General features: G+C 37.6%; 1 long non-coding RNA gene across 1 annotated transcript; it reads left to right on the forward strand.

Annotated features, from left to right (window-relative positions):
* The first annotated feature begins 2,926 nt into the window (after positions 1-2,926).
* Positions 2,927-11,634, forward strand: LOC116561301. Its single transcript, XR_004273385.1, has 3 exons — positions 2,927-2,938; positions 10,680-10,689; positions 11,565-11,634. It is a non-coding gene; the product is annotated as an uncharacterized LOC116561301 (long non-coding RNA).
* The last annotated feature ends 298 nt before the right edge of the window (positions 11,635-11,932 follow it).

Genomic DNA, 11,932 nt, shown 5'->3' on the forward strand with positions numbered 1-11,932 from the left:
GAGGAAAGCAAACCAGCTGATTTAAAACTGGGTGAAAGACCTTAACAGATACCTCATCAAAGAAGACATCAGATAGTAGATAAGTATAACGAGAAGATGCTATACATCATATGTCATTAGGGAAATGCAAATTAAAACAACAATGATATAGTACTACTTATGTTAAAAAATAACTAAAATTCAGAACAGTGACAACACCAAATGCTGATGAGGATTTGGAGCAATAGAAATTCTTATACCTTGCTGATGGAAATGCAAAATGATACAGCCACTGTGAAAGACAGTTTGTTCAGATCTTTTGAGAGTAAACATGCTCCTACCATACAAACCACCAATCATGCTCTTTCGTATTTATCCAAAGGAACTTGATAATTAATGTCCACACAAAAATTTGCACATCGATCTTTGTAGCAACTTTATTCACAATTTGAATCTTGGAAGCAACCAATATGTTCCTCAGTAGGTGAATCATTTAATTGGGATACATCCAGACAAAGAAATATTATTTGGAATCATAAATATTATTCACAAGTGAGCCATCACACCATAAGAAGACATCACAGAAACTTAAATGCATGTTACTATGTGAAAGGAGCCAATGTGAAAGGGCTAAATGCTGTATTATTTCAGTTATATGATATTCTGGAAAGTTAAAATTATGAAGACATTAAAATGACAAGTTGTCAGGGTTTAGAGGGGAAGGCGGAAAGAACAGGCAGAATGGAGATTTTTAGGGCAGTGAAACTACTCTGCATGATACCATAATGATGAATACATTTCATTATATATTTGTTTAAACCTATAGAATGTATAGCACTAGGACGGTAGCCTAATGTAAACTAGAGAGTTGAGGTGATAATGGTATATCAATGTAGGTTTATCAATTTTCCCAAAGGTACCACTTTGGTGGATGTTGCTGAAAATGAGGATATCTTCACATAAGTCAGGTGCAGAAGACATATGTGAAATCGCTGTACTTTCCTATCAATTTTGCTGTGAACCTAAAACTGCTGTTAAAAAAATAGTGAAGCCTTTTTAAAAAGAAGGAAAAGAAGAAGGCTGTCAGGACCAATTAGCAGTAAGGAGGGGAGGATTATAATAAAGTGTGAAGTGGTTGGAAAGGTAGGCTAAAGTCGGATCACAAGGACCTTCTACGTTATCACAAAAAAGCTTTGATTTTTAAAGAAGCAATTGAAGAATTTTAAGCAAAAGAGTGCCATTATTCTATCTATTTTTAAGGTAATTCTTGCTGCTTTGTAGAAAAAAGATTAGAATGTGAATAAAATCAAAAGAGGGAGTCCAAGGAGGATGTAGCCTTCAAAGAAAGGCAAGTTAAACTACAATGGAGGTGAAGAAGGAAAGAGTTGTTTTTTTAGAGATGAAGTTTTATCTTAAGATAGTAACTATGTAATTTAGTATTTGGTTAGGTATGGGGTTTCAAGGACAGGGAGGATTGAAGAATCACTCTTGGTTTGGGACCTTAGGCTCTATAATTTGATGTGAGCAAGAATGGTATAGGGGCTTTCATTATTGCTATTGTTTTTAATTTTCTCTTTTCTTTTTTCTGATTATAATACTTTGTTAATTGCAACAAATTTAGAGAATTAGTAAATGTTAAAAAGTTAAAAATTACTCATGTTCTATGTAAAGTGGCAAACCGGCCCCCATGATTCAGTTATCTCCTGCTGGGTCCCTCCCACAACACATGGGAACTCTGGGAGATACAATTCAAGTTGAAATTTGAGTGGGGACACAGCTAAACCATATCAATCAGTCTATCATTGAGGGACATTTAGGTTGATTCCATGTCTTTACTATTGTGCATAGTACTACAATGAACATAAGCATGCATGTGTCTTTATGGCATAATGATTTATATTCCTTTAAGTCTATACCTAATAATGGGATTTCTGGAATGAAGTGCAGTTCTGTTTTAAGTTCTCTGAGAAATCACCAACCGGCTTTTCCTAGTGGCTGAACTATGAAAATTACATTGCTGCCGGCAGTGTACAGGCACTGCCTCTTCTCTGCAGCCTTGCAACATGTGTTATTTTTTAATTTTTAAATTAAAAATGTTATTTTTTGAATTTTTAATAATAGTCATTCTGACTTGTGTGAGATGTTATCTTTCATGATTTTCGATTTGCACTTATCTAATGATTGGAGATCCTGAGAGTTTTTCATATGCTTGTTGACCACATAAATTGTCTTCTTTTTGAAAAGTGTCTTTTTATACCCTTTGCCCACTTTTTTATGGGGTGTTTAATTTTTAATTGTTAATTTAAGTTTCTTACACACTTTGGATAGTAGACCTTTGTCACATGCATAATTCACAAATATACTCTTCCATTCTGTTGTCTATTTATGTTGTTGACTCTTTCCTTCACTGAACAGAAGCTCTTTAGTGTAATTAGGTCCCGTTTGTCAATTTTTATTTCAGTTGCATTTGCTTTTGGCATCTATGTCATAAAATCTTTGCCAAGGCCTCTCTCAAATGGTATTTCCAGGGTTTTCTTCATGGGTTTTTGTAGTTTTACATTTTAAATTTAAGTCTTTGATTCATCTTTAGTTGATCTTTGATGGTATAAGGAAAGTTTCAACATTATGCATTTGGCTAGCCAGATATCCCAGCACCATTTACTGATCGGGGAGTCTTTTCCTATTGATTATTTTTGTCAACTTTGTTGAAGATCAGATGGTTTTAGGTGCATCAATTTATTTCTGGGCTCTATTCTGTTTCATTGGTCTCTGTGTCTATTTTTGTACCAGTACCATGCTGTTTTGGTTACCGTAGCCTTGTAGCATAGTTTGGTATCAGGGTAATGTGATAATTCCAGCTTTGTTCATTTTGCTTAGGACTGCTTTGGCTATTTAGGGTCTTTTATTATTACATATGAATTTAAAAATAAAATTTTCTTAATTTTAAAAAATGTTACTGGTAATTTGATAGAAATAGCATTGAATCTATAAATTGTTTTGGGCACTATGGACATTTTGACAATATTGACTTTTCCTTTTCACCTGCATGGAATGGTTTTTCATTTGTTTGTGTCATCTTTGATTTCTTTCAGCAATGTTTTTGCAATTCTCATTGCAGAGTTCTTTCACCACCTTGATTAACTTTCTTCCCAGGTATTTTATCTTTTCTGGCTATTGTGAATGGGACTACATTCCTGATTTAACACTTGGCAGAAACTACAGGGTTTTCTAGGTATAGAATCAAACCATATGTAAACTGAGATAGTTTGACTTCCTCTTTTTATGTTTGGATGCCTTTTATTTCTTCCTCATGCTGGATTGTTTTTTCTGAAACTTCCAATACTGTGTTGAATAAAAGTGGTGATAGTGTGTATTGTTGTCTGGTTCCAGTTTGGCTAGTAGGTAGCCTCGTGCTCAACCATGTGGCTTCTGTATATTTTCTTGCATTTGCAGACTTGCTCCTCAGTACCCTGATGATGTGGGCTCCTTGACCACCTGAGTGCTGGCTGCAGATCTTGGCTTGGCACTCCTGGGCTGCACACTGCAGCCCTAGGAAGAACTTAGGATTTATGTTTCCTCCCCAGCCTGGGGCAGCATGTTCAGGGAACTTGACAGTGGCAGTGGCAGAAGGCCTTCTACTTATCGCTTTGGGCTGTGCCTCAGGGAAATGCAGAGATGGTGTGAGACAGCTATGTTGTGATCCCAAGCCAGGGTCCCTGCCTGGTAATGAGCTGAGTGGCGAGGGGCTCATGGGGAAGACAGACTGGCCTCTTCTCCTTAAGTAGCTGTGACATGCTGCAGGTGTGAGTACAGCGTGCAGGGTCTTTGTTCCTTCCCCAGTCTAAATGAAGCAAAGGAAGTACCATTGCAATGGTAGTAGCAGAAGGGCTTTCAGTTGCTTCTGGGAGCTCCACCCCAAAGAAATGCAGAGCCACTGCCAGTAGGAATGTTCAGCCAGAGGTTGAGGGGGCTGTGCTGTGGCCCAACCCGGGGGTCCTACTTGGTGAAGGACAGGGGGTTGGAGGCTCACAGAGAAGAGAGACTGGGCCTTTCTTTGTACGGTAAGTGTGGCATGCAGAAGGCCTGAGTAAAGCCTTTAGGCTCTTTGTTCCTTCTCCAGTCTGAAAGCAGCAAGGGCAGAACTGCTGCAGTGGCATTGACAGAGGCACCGTCAGTAGTGTCTGGAAATTCTACCCCCAGGGAAACACAGAGCCGCTCCCAGTGGGAATGCTCAGTCAGGAGTAGGGCATCACCTTGCTCTGTGAACCCAAGGGTGCTGCCTGGTGTGGAGTAGGGATCGGGGCTCATAGGAAAGATAGACTGGGCTCCTCTGTGTGTGAAGGCTGTGGGTATGCTGAAGGTGCCAGTGACATGTCCAAGCCCTTTGTTTTTTCCTCCACCCAAGGGCAGTAAGGGCAGGTACCATTGTACCTGCAAGGGGGGAAAGGGCTGTGGGCTGTCTCTGGGATGTTCCCCCCAAAGAAACAAAAGCTGCTACTGACTGAAGAGCTCAGGCAGTGTCAGGGTAGCTACACTGGAGGCCCAGATTTAGAGGCCTTGCCCCATGAGGAGTAACAATTGCAGGGACACATGTGGAAAACTATTTAGCCACTTTTCCATAAGGTGGCTGTTCTGTGCTGGGGTCCACCGTAGTCCTTAATCACTGTGTTCCCTCTCAAGGCTGAGGGTAGTAGGGATTGGAGCTATGGAGCAATAAATATGGTGGACCTTCCTGCGACCACTGGGAGCTCTATCTCAGGCAAGTACAGAGCTGCTACTGGCTAGAGATCCCAGATGGGACTGGGGTGGCTCAGGTTACAGGTTGGGAGGTCCTGCCCATTGAGGAGTAGTGGTGGCAGGGAAACTTGTGGAAAACAGTCCATTTTTTTTGTAAGACAACTGTTTTGTGCTGTGGGCCCACACTAGTCTTTAATAATTTCACTCCCTCCCAAGCCTGAGGGTGACAGGTACAGGGACTGCAGAATAGGAAAACTGGGAGGCCTCCTGGTCCTTTCTGGAGCTCCACCTCAGGGAAATGCAGGGCTGCTCCCAGCTCAAGAGCTCAGGTTGGGCTGGGGCGGCCATCATGGTCCTAGGTTGGTGGGCCCTGTTTAGTGACATGCAGTGGAGGTGAGGCCTACAGTCTGTCCACTCCTTAGTCTCATGGATCCAGCCCCTATTCTGAGGAGAGGGGAGGGGGCCCGGTCTTTACTATTGTTGGAGCTGTAGCCACTGGTGCCAGGATGCCCAGTGGTCCAAGGCCCCTGGAAATCCACATGTGCCTGAGTGGAGGCTCTACTCAGAAGCCACACAGCTCTCTGTGTCAGTCTGGAGGCCCCAGAGGGGAGGTGTCATGAGGAATCTCTTGAGCCCAAGATTGGAAAGGTTCATGGTACAAGTGTGGGTTCCTGGGGGCTCTCACACAGTCAGCATTGCCCTGTGGAGGGGAGCCTACTGTGGTTCCATGCTAACCCCAGATGGGTGGGTCCTGTCTTGTTCTTCTTTATTGGCTCCTTAACAGGATGTTCCAGTTAAGGAACTACGGTTTACTCACCACTGTCTCCTCTCCATGACAGCAGTGCACACTAGCTGCTTCTAGTCAGCCATCTTGGCCCTAACCCCAATAATTTCTACTTCATGTAGGTCAAAAGTGTTTTACCAGAAACTTTTAAATTGTTATTCAATCCTGGTTAAACATTTTTTATTCTTTATCTCTCTATTTAAACTACTTATTACATTTATAGTCTGTTTTTTCAGGAATCAATTTAACTGTCTAATTTTTTTTGTTAGGGTTTTCATGGTTTATTATAGTTTAGTCTTCAAACTTCATCCTTCATTTTGTTTGAGTTCTTTAGATTTAGGTATTTTTCTTGTAAACTGCATACAGCTGGATTTTTAAAATCTTATATAACAATCTACCTTTAAACTCTCATTTTGTGTGCTGTTGTTTGGGTATTTTTGGGGTATTTGTGAACCTAACTAATGCATTTGCATTTATTATTGCAGACTTAATTGGCAACCATTGTCTTACTATTTCTTCTCCTCCTTTCCTCCTCCTCCTTCCTCTTTTTCTTTCATTTGACATTTCTTTTTAAACATTTTCTGCTTACGACATAATGTCAGGATAAATTTAAAAGTCGTTGAAATGAGTAAAAATGATCACTGGGTGTCCTGTCTAGCACACTTTCCAGATAATTAGCCTCTTTCATCACCTTTAAGCTTTTGTATAACTGTAAATTAGTGTTAACTATTAGAAATGAAAGTTACTTCATAGAAATGCAAATAGGTTTGGGGGTAAAATTTATTATTGCCCTGTGTATATTGGCCAGTTGTGTGTCAATTAGTAAATTCTTCTAAGCACTTTTTAATTTTCTTTGAATATGTGTTAAATTCTCCTATGAACTAGTTTTTAATACCTTACTGAGTTAACACCTTAAATAAAATCTTTGATATAATCATTTTATAATTTTATGGTAGTAATGAATTTACTTTCTTTAAAAGTTTTTAACAGTGTAACAGTATAAATGCTGTAAGAGTAGAATTTGTAAAGAAAAAAAAAAGAAAGATATAAGAAGCAGAAAAAAAAATAATGGGAAAGTTAGCATATTTCTCTGATTAAAATTTCCACAGATAGTTCCTAGTAACTGGAGAAGGAAAATACTTAAACAGGAAATGACTAGAGTCTAGACAATCTTTATCAACTTATAAAATAATAATGATGTGTCAAGTTCAAAATAAAATGCAGGATATAGACCTCATAGTGGGGCTTCTGTATACTGCTTATATAAATATGCTTGCTTTGCATTGTCCACAATGCTAAAAACATTAAGATTTGTGCATTTTTCTCTTTCTATATCATTATTCAATAAAACACATATGTTGCAGCACATGATGTTATTAAACAGATTAAAAATAGTGAACAACAGGAACATTCAAGCTAGGGGTAGGTGAATGGGGTAGAAATGTTTTGAAATGTTTTCAGAAATAAAGTTAGAAGTATTTCTGAACTTTAAGCCTAATTACATAAAATATGCATTATAGAAGCCCAAGAGAAATTTTTAAAGAATATCATAAAGTGTGTAATTTTAAAACCAGTAGGGAGAACATTATTTGAAAATAAACCACAGCTTCTGCACAGCAAAAGAAACAGTCATTAGAATGAATTGGCAACCAACAGAATGGGAAAACATTTTTGCAATCTACTCATCTGACAAAGGGCTAATATCCAGGATCTATGAAGAACTAAAATAGATTTACAAGAAAAAAAAAAGCCCATTCAAAAGTGGGCGAAGGATATGAACAGACACTTTACAAAAGAAGACATATACGAGGCCAAGAAACATATGAAAAAATGCTCATGATTACTGGTCATTAGAGAAATGCAAATCAAAACTACATTGAGATACCATCTCACGCCAGTTAGAATGGCAATCATTAAAAAATCTGGAGACAACAGATGCTGGAGAGGATGTGGAGAAATAGGAACACTTTTACACTGTTGGTGGGAATGTAAATTAGTTCAACCATTGTGGAAGACAGTGTGGCGATTCCTCAAGGACCTAGCAATAGAAATTCCATTTTACCCAGCAATCCCATTACTGGGTATATATCCAAAGGATTATAAATCGTTCTATTATAAGGACACATGCAGCACTGTTTATAATAGCAAAGACTTGGAACCAACCCAAATGCCCATTGATGATAGACTGGACAGGGAAAATGTGGCACATATACACCATGGAATGCTCTGCAGCCAAAAACAATGAGTTCATGTCCTTTGTAGGGACATGGATGAACCTGGAAACCATCATTCTCAGCAAACTGACACAAGAACAGGAAATCAAACACCACATATTCTCACTCATAGGTGGGTGTTGAACAATGAGAACACATGGACACATGGAGGGGAACATCACACACTGGGTTCTGGGGGGAGGAAACTAGCGGAGGGACAGCAGGGGGTGGGGAGTTGGGGGGAATAACATGGGGAGAAATGCCAGATATAGGTGATGGGGAGGAAGGCAGCAAAACACACTGCCATGTGTGTACCTGTGCAACAATGTTACAGGTTCTTCACATATACCCCAAAACCTAAAATGCAATAAAAAAAAAAGAAAAGAAACTACAGTAAATCCAAAGGATGATATATAACAAGAAATAAAATATAACCAATTATGAGACATAATGTTACTTGGTAGAAATAAATCCAAATGTAACACAATAAATACAAACAGGTTAAGCTCAGAAGATACGCTTTTTTAAACAGGGACATAGAAACTTTGTCTAAGCACTCCAAACCACCTTCATTTTTATTTGAATTCTGCGAGTTGTAAAAATAATAAATATAAGTTCACCCTTGAACAACATGGGGTTAGCAGCACTGACCCCTGTGCATTTGAAAATCTATATATAATTTTTGGCTTGTCAAAGACCAAACAATCAATAGCCTATAGTTGATCCGATGACTTACTGATAACATAAACTGTCAATTAACACATATGTTATATGTGAATGTTATATGTTATATTTGAGACGGAATCTTGTTCTGTTACCCAGACTGGAGTCCAATGTTGCCATCTTGGCTCACTGAAACCTCCACCTCCCAGGTAGCTGGGATTATAGACACAATGCCTGGCTAATTTTTGTATTTTTAATAAAGACTGGATTTCACCATGTTGGCTAGGCTGATCTCGAAGTTGTGATCTCAAGTGATCCTCCTGCCTCAGTCTTCCAAAGTCCTGGGATCACAAGTGTAAGCCACACTGCCTGGCCCACATGTATTATATTTTATTTGTTTTATACACTGTGTTCTTACAATAAAGTAGTCTAGATAAATAAAATGCTATTAAGAATATCATAAAGTCCTTTCACCTCCTTGATTAGCTGTATTTCTAAGTATTTAGTTTTTTGGTGGAGTCTTCAGGATTATCTAAGTAATATAATCATATCATCAGTGAAGAGAAATAGTTTGGCTTCTTTTCCTAATTGAATGCCTTTTCTTTGTTTATCTTGACTCATTGTTCTGCCTAAGACCTTCAGTACCATGTTGAATAGGACTGGTGAGAGTGGGCATCCTTGTCTTGTTCCAGTTCTGAAGAAGAATGGCTCTAGCTTTTGCCCATTCAATATAATGTTGGCTGTGGGTTTTGTAACAGATAGCTCTTATTATTTGAGGTATGTTCTTTCAATGCCTAGTCTGCTGACAGCTTTTTATCATTAAGTGATGTTCAATTTTATCAAAAGATTTTTCTGCATCAACTGATATGATCTCTTTTCTTCTTTTCGTTTTTTTTTTTTTTTCTGTTAATTCTCTGATTGTGGCAAATCACATTTATTTTGCATGTTGAGCCAGGCTTGCATCCCAGGAATGAAGTTTGATTTTACTGTGTTAACTTTTTGATGTGCAGCTGGATTCAGTCCAGCTAGTATTTTGTTGACGACTTTTGTCTATGTTCATCAGAAATATTGGCTTGGTTTCCTTTTTTTTTAATGTATCTCTGCCAAATTTTAGTATTACAGTGATGCTGGCCTCATACAATGAGTTAGAAAGGAGCCTCTCCTCCTCAGTGTTTTAGAATAGTTTCGGTAGGATCGGTACCATTTCTTGTTTGTATATCTGGCAGAATTCAACAATGAATCCATTTGATTCAAGGCTACAAAGCACTACTGAAAGAAATCAGAGATGGCAAAAGTAAACGGGAAAACATTCCATGCTCATAGATTGGAAGAATCAATATTGTTAAAATGACCAGACTTCCAAAAGCAATTTACAGATAACAATGCTATTCCTATAAAAATGCCAATGTCATTTTTCACAAAAGTAGAAAAAAACTATTCTAAAATTCATATAGAACCAAAAAAGATATCTAATAGCCAAAGCAACAATAAGCAAAAAGGATAAAGCCAGAGTTATCACATTGCCCCAAATCAAACTATGTTATAAGGCTATAGTAAGCAAAACATCATGGTACTGGTACAAAAACAGACACATAGACCAATGGAACAGAATAGAAACCTCAGAAATAAAGGCACACACCTACAACCACCTGACCTTTGACAAGGCCAAAAAAACAAGCAATGGGGAAAGGACTCCCTATTCAACAAATGGTGCTGAGATAACTGGCTAGCCATATGCAGACGAATAAAACTACACACTTACCTTTCACCATATACTAATTTAAAACATAAAAATATTTAAATATGAGACTTCAAACTAAAGAAATTCTAGAAGAAAAACAAGGGAACAGCATTTTTAACATTGACCTTGGCAAATAATTATTTATTGAGTCCCCAAGAGCAATTTGAACACAAACAAAACTTGACAAGTGGGACCTAATTAAACTAAATAGCTTCTATAAAGCAAAATAAACTAACAATAGAAAAAAATAGAAAACCTACAGAATGGGAGCAAATATTCACAAACTATGCATACAACAAAGATCTAATATACAGAATCTTCAAAGAACTTAATAAATTAAACAAAAAATAAATAACCACATTAAAAACTGGGCACAGGAAATGAACAGAGACTTCTCAAATGAAGATACACAGGCCAACATATGTATAAAACCATGCTCACCATCATTTAATTATTAGAGAAATGCAAATAAAAAAAACAGTGAGAAACCATCTCATACCATTCAGAATGGCCATTATTAAAAATTCAAAAAAAAAAAAAAAAGATTCTGGTGAAGCTACAGAGAAAAGAAAGTGCTTACATTCCCACTCTCGGTGGAAAAGTTCATTAGTTTAGACACTGTAATAAGCAGTTTCAAGATTTCTCAAAAAACTTAAAATATGATTTGAGCCAGAAACCCCAATACTGGGTATATACTCAAAGGAAAATAGATTATTATACGAAAAGACTGATGGACTCATCCGTTCATTGCAGCACTATTAATAATAACAAAGAAATGGAATCTCTCAGGTGCCCATCAACAGTGGACTGAATAAAGAAGATGTGGTACATGTACAGCATGGAATACTACACAGCCATAAAAATGAGTGAAATCATGGCCTTTATAGCAACATGGATGGAATTGGAGACCACAATCCTAAGTGAACAAATTTAGAACCAAAAAATAAAATACCACATGGTCTCACTTATACATTGTTGCTAATCCATGCAGGGCTTAACATATTATGACGAGTTGATAGGTATAGCAAACCACCATGGCACATGTTTGCCTATGTAACAAACCTGTACATTCTGCACATGTATCCCAGAACTTAAATTAAATTTTTTAAAAACCTGGACATGTACCCTCAAACTTAAAAAAAAAGTTGTTGCTAAACATTGATCACACATGGGCATAAACATGGTCAGACACTGCTGACCACTAGAGCAGGGAGAAAGGAAGTGGGGCCTGGGTTGAAAAACTACCTATTAGGTACTATACTTACTACTTAGATGCAATATACCAAACCTGCATATGTACCCTCTCTATCTGAAATAAAAATTGAAATTAAATTAAAATTTGAAATAAAATAGGCGATGGAGAAGTATAAAACAAGTATGCACTCAAATTTATTTAGTCAAATGTAATTTACTAATTTTAGAAAAAGAAACTCATAAGGAAGAGAAGTTATATTTACTCTTCATTAAATGGAAGTTGATCATCATAAAGGTCTTCATCCTCATTTTCTTCAGGTTAATTGGATTAAGAAATAAAGGAAGAGGAGAGGCTGCTCTTGCTGTTGCAAGGCTGGCAGTGGTGGAAGAAAATCCATATATCAGCAGACCTGCAAGCTTTGAGCCTGTGTTTTTCTAGGGTCAACAGTACTTATTGAAGCCACTTGTTCTCTTCTCATAAGAAGGTGTGCCAGAGGGAAATGATTGTCGTGTTTTATCCTTCATGTTTCTGCCTTCCCCTAAACTATTTTAGGTTTCCTTTGCTATAACACACATGACATTTTCCACAAATTAAATATTTTATCTTTGTGATTATAATTC

The sequence above is a fragment of the Sapajus apella genome, unplaced genomic scaffold (genome assembly GCF_009761245.1).
Source record: "Sapajus apella isolate SASKATOON/1434 unplaced genomic scaffold, GSC_monkey_1.0 scaffold29, whole genome shotgun sequence".
Classification (NCBI taxonomy): Eukaryota; Metazoa; Chordata; class Mammalia; order Primates; family Cebidae; genus Sapajus; species Sapajus apella.